Source organism: Hipposideros armiger, unplaced genomic scaffold (genome assembly GCF_001890085.2).
Source record: "Hipposideros armiger isolate ML-2016 unplaced genomic scaffold, ASM189008v1 scaffold_207, whole genome shotgun sequence".
Lineage (NCBI taxonomy): Eukaryota > Metazoa > Chordata > Mammalia > Chiroptera > Hipposideridae > Hipposideros > Hipposideros armiger.
In genome coordinates this window covers 2,213,229-2,225,246 of record NW_017731557.1, presented here as the reverse complement: position 1 = coordinate 2,225,246, position 12,018 = coordinate 2,213,229, and positions in this window count along the sequence as shown.

Here is a 12,018-nt window from a genome sequence, read left to right as displayed (position 1 = left end):
TATATATATATATATATATATATTCACTTATAGTTGACATACAGTATTATACAACATCAGCTTCAGGTGTACAGTGCAGTGGTCAAGCCTCTACCCCATCCATGAAGTGGTCTCCCTACCAAGACATGTGTCCATCTGACACCCTACAAAATATTTACAACATTATTGATTATATTCCCCAAACTGTCTTTCATATCCCTGTGGCAATATTGTAGTTACCAATTTATGCTGTCTAATCCCTTCCCCTTTCTCCCTCTAAAATGGCAGAATAGACGGGTACTGTGCCAGCTGCCTCCCAGGATCACACCCAAATTACAAATAATTTATACAACATTCAACCTCGGAAGTCATCTGAACACTAGATGAACAGAATCTTCTTTATTCTTTTAGAAATAGGAGTACAGAACTGCACTTAAATTTTAGCTCCACACATATGAGCATTATACTCACCTTAGTTTCCTAATCTACATGAGTAGAATAATAACACCAACTTTACAGGGTTATTGTAAAGATTAACACTAAGCACTGGACACCTGCCCATCAATCAAGAAAGAATAGTTATTTTCATGATTGTATTTGCAGGTTTCTATTATGAAACTTGCTTCATAGAATAATAGAATTGGAGAGGTCACCTGGACCAATCTCTAGACCAATACAGGAAATGAGGAGGAATTTCTTCCACCACATGATTCCAAGGAAATAAATATTTTAAGAGAAGTTATCACGTGGAAAGAGAATGTTTATTCTGTTTTGCTTGAGAGAGTAGAAATAGGAAGAGTTGGGTAAAGTTTCACAGGGTATGGTTCTACCTCAAACAAATGAAAAATAACCTGACAATCGGAGCTGCCTAATAATGAATTGGGTTCTTTAGGGAAATAGTGAGTTCCCTATCACAGCGCGGGTTCAAGCAGAATTTGTGTGGCATTAGATCAGGACAGTGGAAGGAGATATACCGTATTTCCCCATGTATAAGATGCGCCCTTTTTTGAAAAATTTGGGGCCTAAAAACTGGGTGCTTCTTATACAGTGGTTGTAGAGTTTTTACTTGCATTTCCCGCTTTTTTCGCGCTTGTTTTTGCGCTCACACAACCATTGTGTAAGACGCACCCAGTTATTAGGCCCCAAGTTTTTTGAAAAAGTATGCGTCTTTATACACGGATCGAAAGTGACATAAGATGGGCCAGCCGAGTGGCGCGTTGGTTAGGAGTTTGCTTGGGATGCCAGCTCTGAACAGGAGGGCCCCAGTTCAGATCCCACATGGACCAGTGATGCTGCGCCCTCTACAGCTAAGATGGTGAACAACAGCTCGACCTGGAGCTGGGCTGCTGTGAGTCACTGGTGACGGCATAGGCTGCAGTGGGGCTGCAGTGGGCTGCCATAAGCTACTGTAAGCTACTGTGAGTGACTGGCAGCCAGCATGAGCTGCCAAGAGCCACCGTGAGCGGTCGTCCAGGGCCCAGCGACCGATCTGTCTCACCCAGGAAGAGCGGAATGATAATATCAACATGGGCCAGTGAAGCAATGTCCTCCACAACTAGACTGAAGAAAAAAAGGTCAGCAGCTTGTCTGTTCCCCTTCTCCGATTCCCCAACGCTGTTCCCTTCCCCCAATTCCCCAATAAAATCTTAAAAAAAAGAAAGTGACATAAGTTACACACACATGCTTGCGCTTAATTTTAGTTTTCCTTCCTGAAATATATGGGCAAGACTAAACTCATTGATTTAAGGTAAAGATTCACTCTCCAGATTTAATTTCTTATAAAATAAAATCCAAACAGCTTCATATCATAAAATAATAATTGAGCTCCTGCTTTTTTTCTCCATATTTTTTATCCTTAGACTATCAGTCCTTGAAACTTCCACTTCAGTCATATTGAACTGCTTGAAATTCCCCAAATTAATCAGACTATTTGATACCTCTGTGTGTTTACTGGGGTTCTTTCTAAATCTACTTTGCCCTTCCTTCTGTGTTTGCCTAGTAATATCCACTCATTTGAAAGTCCCTCTTAAATATGAAGCCTTTCCTGACTCCTGATCAAACAGAAATGAGTATTGAGGGGAAGGGACAGAAATTGAAGTAAGCCAAAAAGTCAGTGTATGCAGAAAGAAAGTCAGACATGGGATCTGGAGAAATAGCCTGAGTTGAATAGTGTAGGAATAGCAACTTGTCCCAGGGAGCCTAAGGATTCAGGTGACTTATTTATTTTGTACCCACAGTATCTAGAACAGTGTTTACACATTAATTAAAGAATAACAAATCACTTTCAAGTTCTCTCACCTTTCCAATAGAGGTGAGAAACTACACCATTTATTTTTAATTTCTTTGGAGATTAAATTAGCCATCATCTTAAATACCATCTCTAGCTAGATTCAACTGAAAAAAACAGTACTAATAGATGAGATGCCCATTGTCCCAGAAATAAATGTTTTGTTCTTTCTCATGGATGTGAATTTGCCTAGAGTGAAAGCATATTTCCTAAGATATATATATATATATATATATATATATATATATATATATACACACATATATAGAGAGAGCGAGAGTGCAATATATATATATATGAATATATATATGAAGAGAGAGAAAGAGTACCAAAAAAATGTGTATGAATTTTAAGAAAGGAAAAAACTATTAAAATTGTAATACCCAATATATACCTATTACAAAAGATGAATACAAGTCATATTTGACTTCTGCAATTACAAGAGGTGCTCAAAATGGTTACCATCAGCATCCAGACATTTCTGATTACACTGAACTACTGCTTGAGCAACGTTGACCAAAGTGTCCACTTGTATACATGGTTTTGGCAACCCTGGTATAGTTTAACTGTATCATATGTCTATCTGAATATACACTATACACACCAAGCTTCGTCGAAACAAGTGTTGGCCTAGACCAAAGAACTGGGTGCCCAGCACCTGTTAAATGAACATCTTTATTGGCAAGAGGGCTCCTTTTAACACATTACTTACACCAAGAATCCATGCTCCTCAGACATTAGGGCACGAGAAAGGAGCCAGGAACTCTTTAGTAAAGCATGTTTTGTACAACACGAGTGCATTTGTGTTTATGGAGGCTGCTGGGATGTGGTATTTTGTCTCTATGGAAAAGGCAGTGTAAGGGAGAAAAAAATAATTTTCCCTCTATCCTAGATTCTTGGCTGAGATCCCCTGTAATAAACGACAGGTTAGCAGGAAGAAAACAAACAGAAATTTAATGACATGATACCTCCTGTATACACGGGAGATACCCAGGAAAACTGAGTAACTTCCTGAAATGACCAAAGCCATCATCTTAAACACCATCTCTGGCTAAACACAAAAGAAGATGCCAAGGAGGGAGGGCAGTTACGGGAGGCCACCAGGAAAAGAACAGTGCAGAAGGGTGAGGTTGCTGGCAAATGTATGCCCTTGCATTCTCCCGTGAGAAGAGTTCCTTGTGACTTAGCCATCCTTCTCTTCCTGGGAGACAGGAAGACACCCTCACAAATGGAGAGCTCCCTTATGCGTGTAAATTTCTCTTACAAAATGAGAACTCCTACTCAGTTTTAGGGATTCTCCTGGGTCTGCTTGTTTCTTAAAAATAAACAGCCTGAAATAATTCTTATGCCAAAGGTGCATATTTGGAGATGATAAATTCTGCTCCTCTTTAGCAGTGAGTCACTGCCCGGTTCTCAGCCAACTCCATCCCTCTTGCCTTGGAGTAGAAAAGAGTTTCAAGAATGGGTGAAACACCTTTCTTGTCCAAGGCCAAGGATCTAAACTTGCATTTGGGGGAGAGGAAAAGAGTCTTTCTGCAAGGTGATATGCTAGGGAGGGGTGCACATTCCGATACATGGTTCTATTTTTCTCTTATTATTCCCATTTCTAGTAACTATGTATGTTTCTGATTGTAAAATATGTCTTCTTAATTCATATATTCCTGAAACAAAGGCATAATGCCTTTGTTCTCAACCTGTTTTGGTTTAGTTGCTGTACACTTTTAAATGTTAGCAAATTGGGCTATGTATGAAAGTCTTAAAGGACTCAGAATGAGCAAAGATGCTAATACTTAGCACTAATTATGTATTACAATAATTACCACACAATCACTCTACAGTATAGCAGGACTTCATAATGTCTCTGAAAGCACTCACTGTTTTCTCAGGTTTATGTAAAGGTTCAGAACAGGCCTGTCCAAAATGTGACACTTCGGCATGGGGATTATTTTGAGCTAAAGGCAAATGAGACCCTGTAGGCTTAAGAGAAACTTTTATCTCTTTCTTGAAAATGTAAACTGGGGACCTTCTCCATAATAAGTAATATTACCAGAAATGACTTTAATAATCTATCTGCATGGGAGGACACACATCTAATTACTGAACACCTGTTCTTCTTATTGTCCTGTGAGTTGTCCTCCTCCTCTCTGAAGTCCCAGGCCCCATCCCATTCCTTGATGGCATATATACCTCATTTAACTTTTATTTCTTAGAGCCTCTCATGTGGGGTTCCTGTACATAGAAAATTAAAGTTGCTTTTCTTCTGTTAATCTGTCTTGTTGATTTGATTATTAGATCAGCCAAAAGAAAAAAATTGTTTGCCAATACTTACTTGGTAAATACTTAGCATTAGTCACTGTTTTATCAGAACTACTGGGGGTGCCACAAAAAATGTATACAAATGGACACTTTGGTCAACGTTGCTCAAGCAGTAGTTCACCATAATCAGAAGTGTCTGGCGCTGATGGTAACCACTTTGAGCACCTCTTGTAATTGCAGAAGTCAAATGTCACTTGTATTCATCTTTTATAATCGGTATATATTGAGTACTAAAATTTTAATACAGTTTTCCTTTCTTAAAATGTGTACACATTTTTTTTGGCACCCTTTGCATTTATCACCCTGATAGCAAGCTCTTGTACACGATGGGACATGTTTTTCATGTTTTAGTAAACACATGACATTGTCTTTAGAGTTTCCTGGACATGGTACAAACATCTCACTGTAGACAAAATGGGGTTCTGTAGAAAGTAAACACAGGGTAATCTTATCATAAATTCCTAACGGGGCATGCCTAGGGGAATAGTCATGCCCCAGGCATATAACTTTTTAGTAAAAGATTTATCTTTGCCTTAAGCAAGCCCTGTCCATTGTATCTGTGCATCTAGGTTAACACGCCTTTGAAAAAAGCCATAACCACCTTCAAGAGAGCACATACCTTGTTAATTATCCTGTAATCCAGCCTTGGCCTTGCTTTCTCCCACCTCCATGTAACCTTCGTTACTTTCCCTCCTTAATTTCAAATGCATAAAAGAAGCTACAAAACTGTTTTTCTCGGAAACATTTGAGACTTTGTTCCCTGGCACATGTCATCCGTTTGGCTCAAATAAACTCACAAAAATTCTCTACCGGCTTGTGACTTCTTTAGTCAACCACCTCTTCCTGATTTAGAGAGGGAGACACACTTACAAACAGAGATTTCCCTCAAAACTGCAAATGTCTCATAAAAAGGCAACTTGTACTGGGTTTTCAGAGCTTCTCCCCTGCGTGCTATTTCTTAACAATAATCAGCCTAGAATAATCCTTATGCCAAAGAGACATATTCTGAAGGTAAACTCTGCTTCAGAGTGCTTTACTCTATTGACAATTTCTGATCTAGGTTACACGTTGCCATATTGGAGAATTATTTATTTTAAAAATTAATGTACATTTTTATTTCCTTTATAAGATTAATTGGATTTGAGAGAGAAAGAATAAAAATTGATTTGGGGGGAAGAGCAGGGTTATTAGCATCGTATCCATTCCCTCATTTTTTTGTGCAAATACTAAGTGCCTTCTAGGAACCAGGAGCCATGCAATCAATTGCAAACACAATGGAGAACAAAACAGGGCTCTTCCCTTGGGGCACACAACATAGGGAGAGAGACACACGTTAATCAAATAATTGCCCTTTATTCTTACATTTTTCGAAAAGGCATTTACTGATTGGCCACTAATATTTTCTTCATACTAAGTTCTATGGCCTGCTGTTGCTTTTGTTGTGTTATGCTGGTGGGAAATCGAGAGAAGCTCAGCCTTAGGTGAGTGAGTGGAATGGTTTCCTCTCATTTATTTCAAGTTCTGTAACTGGAGCACGTGTTTTGGTATTCCTCAGGCCTGGATGTTAACTCTACTTCTGTAGCTTCAGGCTAGCTCCTTACCCAACCCTTCCTACTCTACCAATCGCGTTTTACGCCATTCTGCGCCCCCCTCGCTATGCTTTCGTCACACAGCACTGACCATTTTGCAGTTCCTGATGAAGCCCTTGAAATACTCAGGAGGCTGTGATTTTTGTCCCTGTGCAGTGCGCCACTCAAATAAGCATGGTCCAACAAACAAAAGTAACTTAAAAATTACATGTGTTTATTGAATTTATAAGAACTCCAAAGGATCGATCCGTTGATAATTTATGGCAAAACTTAAAAATAATTTTCTCCATTTCTGCATACACACATGCAAATATGTACCCACAGACACCCAAGGGGACATTTGCCTGGAAATTTCTCTTTTTCATTAACTCACAACTCCATTCCAAGACCCCCTCAGCCAGCCTCCTCATGACCTGTCTTGCGACTTCTTTTCCCACACATTCATCCTTGAATTATTTTCCTCTTTGCCAGTGACTTGGCTTTTACAGTGAAAAGCAAACCCGGAATCTCTGGGCTTCTTCTTCATCCATTCACTGCTGCTGCCTAATAGTAGCCATGACACTCAGCTTGCAAAACCCTTTTCCCTTTGAGTCTTGTCTCTCTTGTTAAGAGGGGAAGACTCCATGATTTCTCCTCTTTAACCTCTGTCTTTTATCCCTGTCACACTCCTGCTGTTAAAGCTATTTGATAGTTGTACTTTGTTCTTCCCACCTGGAAGTCATATGCATTGTCTTCACCTCACTGTTCTATTTAACTCCAAGTTGGACTTCAAATGGAATCTAAATGTAATTTTTTTCCCCAAAAAGTATTCCTAGAAGCTTCAGCTGGGGTCAACTATCAAAAGACAACTATTACCTCACGGTACTTTGTAATTTTCTTCCATAGTACTTATAATAATTGTAGCTATGTAGTTGTGAAACCATGTATTATATTCATGTCCCCCCTCCCCTCTTTCTAGGACGTAGCTTGACCAGGGCTACACATTGTGCCACTCCAGGGGGCTGCCATTCACAATGTATTTCATGGGAATGGATCTGTAATATAATAGAAAACCTGCACCTCACCAGTTAAACAGGCAAGACTTTATTCCAGACAATTGCAATAGGGGAAAGAGATGAAAATCAACTCCTATTGAAAGAAAAGGCAGGAGAGGTTTTTAAGCACCGGGGTAAGCTAGTGGAAAAGTACTGGAGGGCATTAGGAGAGGAGAGGGTTGATTACTATAACCAGGGCATCTGTGTTTGCTATTGGCACCTATGGAAGTTAAGTTCCTACCCTGTCACAGAGACTAGGAGATAGGAGCTGTATCTTTCTTGATGACTAGATTTCAAAGAAATGGCTCCTGCATAACACAACGTCTGACACAAAATAATCAATGAACGTTGAATTCATGAATGAGTCCATTTATATTAGGGATAGTAATAATGCTCACCTAATAATGCTATGAAGCCCATTTTGGTTGCATCTGAAGAACTCAGAATAAGGATGAAAATGTAGAAAGCTCTCAATAAAATATATATCAAAACAACCTTAAAAGAATGAGGTTGAAAGACTTCGAAATTTTCTATTCTAGACTCTACCCATTTTTCTATTCCCATATTTTCAATCAAGGGAATTAATTACAATATGAATCACATTTTCAATGTCTTGAAAAGATTATTCAGTATATTTCATTCACTGAAAAAAAATCATTGAACAAATCAAAATGCATTATTATAACAAGTGTGTATTAAGGTGAGTGCTAGGTGATGGAAGTCTAGATATTTCCAGAGGAAAAACACAAAGTTGTCTTTTTAATCTAACAAAGGTCAAAGAGCTTATTTTTAATTGAATAATAGGATTTGTAGCCAAGTTTGAAGGTTGAGCTACCAGACATAATTTGTCTTCCATTTAGCAAAATGTTTGATTCATTAGCTCATGAAATGTTAATTACTCATTTACTCTAAATTAGTTTAAATATGAGCTCCCCGTGGGCTGACAGTTGTCTAAATTCTACAGCAAATATTAAAATATGCCATGTGTATCCTGCACCACTTCCACCACACTGTTTAGTGAAGACATCTAAAGATTCCTTTTACTAATTACTATTGGTCCTGAAGGGATTTCTCTGATGCAATAGGAAACTGGTTTGCAGAGCTACAATCTCGTTTGTGCAAATATTATTAAATGTACACTCTCATGTAGAAGCTGTTTCCACATCCAGTTTAATAGCCACTATATCACCGGTTGTTCTGTGGCCATTGTTAAAGTGGCAGTCAGCATAGTGGCTATGGACCCAGGTCCAACCCCAGCTCACCCCTAACCACCAATGTGACCCTGAGCAAGTAACAGCCTCCCTGTGACTCAGTGTCCTCGCCTCTAAATATAAATAGTCATAGGACTAACTTCACAATTAGTTGGAGGGGTTAAAAGGATACTTACAATCGTGCCTGGAACATAGTGATTATCCAGAAAGTATTAGCTATTATTATGCTCAAGGAATTCAAGCCTTGAGTAGACCTGTTCTCCCACTTCAGCACAGTAAGCAATTGGATGTAGGTTTGTTTAGCCAGGAGTCATGCTTTGGGAGGTAGACATTTTCACTAAAACTTAATGCTCTCTTTTATCAAATGAAGTGATGCTATGTTTTCTCTGTGGTGTTTCTTCATTTGTTTCTGGGGAGTATTTGATTTCTTTTGCAGAAGATATGCTTACATAGAACACCTTCTACCCTCCTCTGATTTCAGAAACCAAGTCCTTGTCCTAATAGCCTCACTAAATTCTCTCCTGATGACTCCAACCCAAGGTAAATTCTCCCTCCTATGAACACTAGTACTTGGCCTATTATTTAGACTGCCTGTGTGTCTTAATTATGTGCAGGCTTATGCCAGGGTTTGCATTGTTTTTTTTCTAAAGCTTCAGTATTTTAATGCCTTGTCTCTCCAGCTATACTATTGAGTTGTCGGAAAAGTCATGACGCATGTTTGCAACAGATGGCGCTAGTTCATTTTTGGAAGTGCTAGAGTCATTCGCATCTATATTATCACTATGTCATTTGACAGATGACGGTTCTAGCTTCATTCTAAAAAAAATTGAGAGATTTGGTTGAGTTTTGGAGATTTTACAAGTTAAAGATGGAAAACCAAATGGTGCATTTTTGCCATATTTTACTGTTTTACTTCCATAAAGGGAAGAACATGCGTCAAGCTTGTGAAAAGTTGCATAAAGTTTACGGTGACAATACTCTCCAAGAACATCAGTGCCAATGATGGTTCATGAAATTCCGTGCTGGTGATTTTGATCTCAATGACACTCCTCGGTCAGGGAGGCCCACCGAGGTTGGTGATGACAAAATAAAGGCATTGATCAAGTAAAACCCACGTTACACGACACAAGAGATTGCAGAAACATTGAACATCCATCATTCAAGCATTCACGACCACCTGAAGAAGCTGGGGTACATAAGCAAGCTAAATATTTGGGTTCTACATGAACTCAAAGAAGTTCATTTGATGGCGCATATAAACATCTGCAATATGCTCATTAAGCGTGAGGAAAACGATCCTTTTTTGAAGCGACTGATAACTGGTGATGGGAAGTGGATTGTTGACAACAATGTGGTGCACAAACGGTCTTGCTCCCGATGTGATGATTCGCCTCAAACGACATCGAAAGCAGACATTCATCAGAGGAAGGTTATGCTCTGTGTGGTGGGATTTTAAAGGTGTCGTGTTTTTCGAGCTCCTACCAAGGAACCAAACAATCAATTCGAATGTGTACTGTCGGCAATTGGACAGTTTGAAACCATCATCCAGAAATGTCCAGAGCTTGTTAATTGTAAAAGAGGTGTGTTCTATCATGACAACATGAGACCATACACAAGTTTGATCACCCGTCAAAAATTATTGGAGCTTGGATGGGATGTGTTGCCACACCCCTGACCTTATACTGTCAGACTTCCACTTGTTTTGCTCTCTCAAAACTCCTAGCATGGTGTAACATTCAATTCAGATGAGGCTGTAAATCAGCATCTTGTTCAGTTTTTCACAAATAAAGACAGGTCCTTCTATGAACGAGGAATTATGAAGCTCACTGAAAGATGGCAAAAGGTTATTGAACAAAACGGGCAATATATCATTGACTGATCTTTGTTCTTTATATAAATAAGTGACCTTTGAAAAACATACACAAAATATGTCTTGACTTTTCCGACAACCCAATATGAGCTCCCTCTAAAGTGTGATTGAGTGATATGGTTCTCTGAATGTCCTCAACCCCTGACACAGAGCTGTCTTTTGTTATATAAACCCAGCCAGGGACCTAGGACAGTTAAAAAATAAAAAAGACTTCCCTCCCCTACAGACTCAACCAGGGACTGCCACCTATGTCTGCCTCGTGCCAACAGATGAGACATCTGTTTCTCCCAGGGCCCTTTGCCTGGACCATTAATCCTAGAGACTTACCTGTGTCTGCACGGAAGCTTCTCTGTACGTGGTTTCTATTTAAAAATTCAGACAGTTCATCCTGCGATGCCACCTATCCCAGCCATCCTTGGCCACCCTCCACATTGGGCTTGACTCCGGATGCTGCCATACTCAGCCTCTCCAATCTGAATGTGCCAATTCTCACCTCTTTTCTATTTCCTGGAAACCAACTGTTCACAGAATATATCCTCCCTGTGGTTCTTGTTTCAGGATACAATTTCCCCAGGAGCTCTTTTATGTTACACACTACAGTTTGCTCCCCAGTGCTTTTCCAGTCATTACGCCTCTACCCTCTTGTGTCATGCCTACCCCTCTGCCCCTCAGGCATCTGGCTACACCACCCATCTCTCCTACCTGGTCTCTTTCTGAACTCCCGGTCGCTCCCACCTATTAACTGAAGACCTCAGCCTCTGGCTCACATTTGTTTTCTAACTTCTAAATATTTAAATCTAAATGATCATTTCTAGGACAACATGTTATTCTATGCCTATAATATTTTCAACATTTTTCAAAAACCATGAAACTACTTTTAAATTGATCAGCATTCCATGAAATCAATAGGGAGAACAAAAACACCACACAGACCAATACTTTAAGCATTATTGGGAAATGCAGCTTTACAATTACCTGTTAGTATAGTAACAACAAACAAAAAAATTCCAATGGCTTTCTCACTGCCAACTCCGTGCTGCAAGCTTTTGGGTACTGAGAGCAGAGGAGAGAAAGTTAACAGTTCTCCATGAGTGAGAACAGAGGATAGCAAAGGGCCGAGATGCAGCATAGACAAAATCATACTCAGAAAAAACATGCTCAACAGTAAATGATAAAATAGTGAACATTCGTCAGAACTTGATAGCTAATAAAATTTACCACAGGAAAGGAACTTTAAAGTGCATAGGACCAAAAGTGGCAGCCTCAAAAATGCATTGTTTCTGGAACAGAATTAGATACAAATTAATATACACACATATTAGGAAGGGTGTAACCTTTGAAGATGAAACAGTACAAGGAAAGTAGAAAATCAGAGGGCAAAAGGCAAAAATAAGGTTCTTGCAGAAATAAAAGAGAAACATAATAGATAATCTACTTAAAGATGAGATTCATCCAAACAAAGATGACTGGAAAAATGCTGACAAAGAAATCGATGATAATTATTTCATGAATATTTCATACTTTTATTAATATATTTTATTATTCATTCATAAGTATTTCATATCTTCTAGCTAAGAGTAAAGCAATGATGAGGATATGAGTAGAATGGATATTATACATATCCATTCTCTCTCTCCATACACACACACACACACACGGTGCCAAAAAATGTATACACATTTTTAAAAAGGAAAACTGTCTTAAAATTGTAATATTCAATATATACCAAGGG